Raw genomic sequence first — 5099 nt, 5'->3', positions numbered from 1 at the left:
GCCTAGACATCTAGCCACTAGGGTTTTCATCTGTGGGCTTGGAGGTCAATCGTGGTTGATGATCCTAAGGTCTTCTACTTTGCTTGAATGCCAATTTTTAACTCCATTTTTCGTATTTTTCAGCGTGGTGACTTGGCCTTTCTGCCTTATGATTTTTCAGATATGTTTTCCTAGAGACTTGTCCAAATAATATATGCAAACCATTCTATGTGATTGATCAAGTCAGGTCAACATTGGGAACATCAAACCATTCTCTGTACGAGCTAACCCTCGGAGAGACCTGTTTCGGGAAGTAGAGAAGGGACTACGGGCTTTCTTGCATGCTTGGTTTGATCCTGTTTGCTTACCTATTCATCTTCTTATAGCTACAAAGTAATACAAATCGTTTTTCACTCACGAGCAACGATGAGAAACGGATTCTATTTCCTATAACGAGATTTTCTCTATTATATGTTTATTTTTATTCTTTACTCGCTTTCTTTTCCACTCGCTGTAGATTGAAAAGTAGGCTCCGATATACATATATATATATATATATATATATGGAAAAGGCTGGAACGCTAGCACATTATCTAGGTATTAGGTATGCTAGCCTATTTTGTCCGTTGGATCTGACAGATTAAATCCATACTGTTGAAGATATATAAATATGTACACCGCTATACGTGTATAAAGTAAGATACAAAACTTTAAAAAATTAGATATATACTAGTGAATGTCAGATGTAAAGCAATCGTATCTGACATTTGTCTTGGGAACTTAACTATTTCTCCTGTTCTAACCTATTATTGTAGTGTTGCTGCCAAAAAACCCCGCTAGTCGGACCTGCACAAACACAGACGACGGAGGCCCGGAGCTTTGTCCGGGGTTAGTCCTCCGACGCTCAAGTCAGGGTCGGCCGCACAGTTCAGTAAAGGAGTAATGGTGAGGGTATCAGAGCTTACCTCTTTCCTTCCTCTTGGCCTCCTTATATGCTTCTTCGGGGCTAGGGTTTCCTCTTGCCTTCTGGGGTCCACCTTCCTCTCTCTCTCCCCGTCCTGCTCCAATACCTTTGTCCTCCTTGTGGGGAATATTCTCCTCATGCAAACGACGTGACAGAGCGTGATAGAGTCTTCGTACTCCCTACCTAGCGGGCGTCACGTGTCCCGGTGGGTGACGCGTGTCCTCACCCTACTGAGTCGTATGATTTGGCTATATCATGTAGCGTCCTTCTTTCACTGGTAGTTGGAGAATAAAGACAAACCTATGCAACAATAGTGGAAAACCAGCAAGCGCCTGTAGCTGCTATTGGTACCCAAAAAAAAAAAAAAACCCTGTAGCTGCTACCGACGAAAGAAGCTCACCGGAGATTCTTTCTTTTAACTGCTGCTCGAAGAAGTGGAGATTCTGGTTCTGTGCATTGCTATACGAAGAAGACATAGGTTGTTTGCAACTTGTCTTTCATCTCCTCACTGCAAAACAAAGAATAAATCGGCTGTTTTCCACCTGTTTCTCTGTCTTAATTGCGACGCGAAGAAGAGTTTTCCTGTTAGCGCCTGTGTATCTCTTTATTGAAGGTGGGAAGAAAATTCTCCGAGATCATTTCTAAAGTTAAACGTTGGTAGGAATCTGAGGTCACTCATTTTTCCCTTGAAGAACTCCCCTGTTTGCACATTTGAGTTATTTGAATGTATGGAAGGTTTGATCGGCTGGTTCTTATGATTCCAAAATATAGTACTCGTAGGGTTTGTTATTCTAAATTTTTGGAGTATGCTGTATGAAATTTGTGTTCAATTGTTCTACGTTTATTAAATTTTTTAAGGAGTAGGATATTTTGATTTCCGGTTTTTAGGTTTTGTGATCCATCTAAATTGAAACGTAATTACTGTTTTTTTTTTTTATTAAATCTGATAATTTTACTCATAACCACCCCAACAAAATCATTTAGAATGTAATCTTAACTCTACTCATTCAATATGGAAAATTTTTGAAGCCAGGATACATGAGGCTGTTGAAGTAATTATTGGAGCAGTTATCTTTATCTAGAAAACAATGAGTTTTAGATTCTTGTGATGAGATCTATAAGTGTTCAATTCAATTAAACTGCTGCAACAAATCTTGTTCCATTGTTGAAATTACCTTGAAGACCTCCCTGGTTTGTGCTTTTGTTTTTCCTTGTCTGTGATGAAGTGTATATGCCCCATACCAGTGCTGCATACTTCTTAGGAAACTTAAAAAGGATTTTGATCAGAGTACAAAATTGTAAAGCCAAGATCAATCATGGTCTGAGGAATTTTGTAAAAGGAACAATAAATTAGTATGTTTTCGTAGAAAAGTCCTATGATAAAGCCAAGATCAATCATACAAAATTAGCCATGTTTTGTTAAGAACCCCCATACCCACAGAATAAATTAGAACAAATGAAGAACAGATTCAAGTCATGTGATTGAACCTGTAAATAAAAAAGGGTAAGATTACTTGAATGAAATAAGGGTTGGAAGAAATCAAGTTTGGAGCTTCTGAACAAAAGAATTGGATCAATATACTCATCTCTAGAAACCACACCAGAATATGTCCAGTTGTGAGTCTTGTTGTGACCAAGGTGTCCACCATTAAGTGTAGTATGAAATCTATCACCGTTGAGGCAACATCATACCTAGTCTTAGAATTAACTATTGTCTTGATAGTTACTACATCCTTTATGAATTAGAGCCTTGGGTTTCCTTCATCACCTCAATAAATTGAGTCATTTTTTGAAACCAGGTTCTTCTCTTATCCCATGGAAAAGAAGTTCCATTTTAAGTCAGAAAGAGTTTGGATTTCATATAAGCATATTATGTTTTGCATATACTTTTTGACTACACCCCCACCCCAGCTTTTTTTTTTTGGGGGAGGGGGGGTTGGGGTAGCCCATGAAGGTGTTATTGGTGGAAGTGGATACAAGACTGCATAGGAATGATACTAGTGCAACTGATACCCAGTCTTGGTATATGGATATGAGCTGGTTTGCTGGGGTTAGTCTTGTAGACTAATGTAGCTAAACTTTCTTGTCATCCTCCAATATTCACCAATTCATTCAAAATATGATTAATAATGACATACTCTTTTGATACCCAGTCTTGGTATATGGATATGGACAGGTTCTCTACAATGAGAACATTCTCACCTCTGTTCCCCAGTCATCTTTCTAGATTATAGGAAGCTCCTCCTCTCAACGGAAACTTTTGAAATTGTTCTTTTAAGTTCAAAGAGTATTTTCACATTAAAATGTAGAGAATCTACTTCATCTCATAGCAATGAAAAAAATATGTATGTAATTGGAGACAGTTTGTTCCGAACCATCGGTCAATCACATAGTTTCTGGATACTTGGACAATGAATCAGGACATCTCTCACATCTTGTGCTTCAAAAGACTTGCAACGGGCACACCTGAATGCCATTGAGTTAATCTTTGCACTTAGAAATTTCTTAGGTTCAGATAATCAACTAGACAATAGTGTTTACCATTGCCATTGCTGCACCAACTCATTCAACTAGCATACATCTACTAAATGAGCAGACCTGTAAATAGTGTTCTATTAATTGCCTTGTAAGTACCTAGCTTCCAATATATTGTCTAAACCTTTTCAAGGAGGCCAGATCATTTTTGAAATTTTTTGTTAACAAAGTGGCAAATGAAAAGAATGCTCTACAGGATCTCATAAAGCTGAAGTCGTTACTACAGTACATGTCATAATACAGAAAAAGACCACTGAATGTGCTTGTCTAGCCTTCTACCCCTTAATGAATTCCTGGATAGCTTTCTGTTGCTTTGTAGACTCGAACCTACAAATGAGATTATATCCTTCATGAATTAAAATGAGAGAGAGAGAGAGAGAGAGAGAATCATACAGCAGGGTCTGAGTATGATCCCGAACAAAGAGCAAAATGTACATAGTGATTTGCATTTTAACAATAACAAGTCTACATATGTAATCTTTGGATGTTTTGCCTTCACTTCTTCTGGCCTTAGAAAAAATGAAAAAAATGAGTTTCCTTCAAACTAGTGCAAGTTGAGAATCCTTAAAAATAAATAAATAAATAAATAAATAATAAAAAAAAAGGAAGAAAGAAAAAGAAAGAAAAGATGCACTCCCTCTTCCAAAAAGTAACCAGCCATAGTTTTTACAGTACATAAAATGAGCTCAGTATCAAAGTATCAGTTAGGTGCAATCATCCTATAAGATCATGAACATCAACCAACTAGTTTTTCAATTTGTAGGAGCTTTTCATCCAGCTCCTTGGACATTTCACAGATGAATCCCCCCAGAGAAGAATACCAAGTTATTATAATTTTGAAAGGCATGAGTAATACAATTACTACACAATTGCATTATCTCTGTTTCTTAATGGATCATATTGTTCAAATTTGATGATATCAGAGTACAAAGATGGCTTAAACGTTATCAAGGCATTCACTAAAAAACTATTACAAAATCAGTAACATATCTTAGAGGCGGCAACTTCATGTATATGATAAGAACCACCGACTATGACATTATATCAATATGTTGACACCCAGATTAGTAAATTAAATTCATTAAACAAAAAAGGAAGAAAGTGCAGCCATATTAAAATTTCAAAAAAAAGAGGGCAAGGAAGCAAAAGCTGACCAGCGGCGACCATAGATGATCCCTGCAGACTTCTATCAAATAAAACCTTCACTCTTCTCTTCCTCTCTTCCCCTTTTCCCCTCTTCCAGCTAACCAGCGGCGACCAGAGATGATCCCTGCAGAAGTCGAGAGAAGATTTTTCTTCAGACTTCTATCAAATGAAACCTTCACTTTTCTCTTCCTCTCTCCCAGCTTTCCCTGCGGCGACCATAGATGATCCCTGCAGAGGTCGAGAGAAGCTCTTCTCTTCCTCTCTCCCAGCTCTCCCAGTGGCTACCACAGATTTTGAATAATCTGAATAGGTCGAGAGAACAAGCCCTAACTCGTTCAGACCACTTCCAAATTAAATCTTGGACTGAAGTTGAAAGGCACGTTGCAGAGAGTATACCTTTTTCAGAGTAATGTATTTGAATTTACCAAGACGAATAGTATAGAATTGCCAGTGTATTTTAACTTTATTGAGTTAC

General features: G+C 37.7%; 1 long non-coding RNA gene across 1 annotated transcript; it reads right to left on the bottom strand.

Annotated features, from left to right (window-relative positions):
- Positions 1–3163: 3163 nt before the first annotated feature.
- On the bottom strand, positions 3164–4973 carry LOC122062970. The gene is made up of 2 exons (XR_006135162.1): positions 4633–4973; positions 3164–3805 (listed from the first exon to the last, which is right to left on the bottom strand). It is a non-coding gene; the product is annotated as an uncharacterized LOC122062970 (long non-coding RNA).
- Between the last annotated feature and the right edge of the window lie 126 nt (positions 4974–5099).

Source organism: Macadamia integrifolia, unplaced genomic scaffold (genome assembly GCF_013358625.1).
Source record: "Macadamia integrifolia cultivar HAES 741 unplaced genomic scaffold, SCU_Mint_v3 scaffold1150, whole genome shotgun sequence".
Lineage (NCBI taxonomy): Eukaryota > Viridiplantae > Streptophyta > Magnoliopsida > Proteales > Proteaceae > Macadamia > Macadamia integrifolia.
Note: the sequence above shows the minus strand (reverse complement) of the source record. Positions and strands in the feature narration are given on the sequence as shown.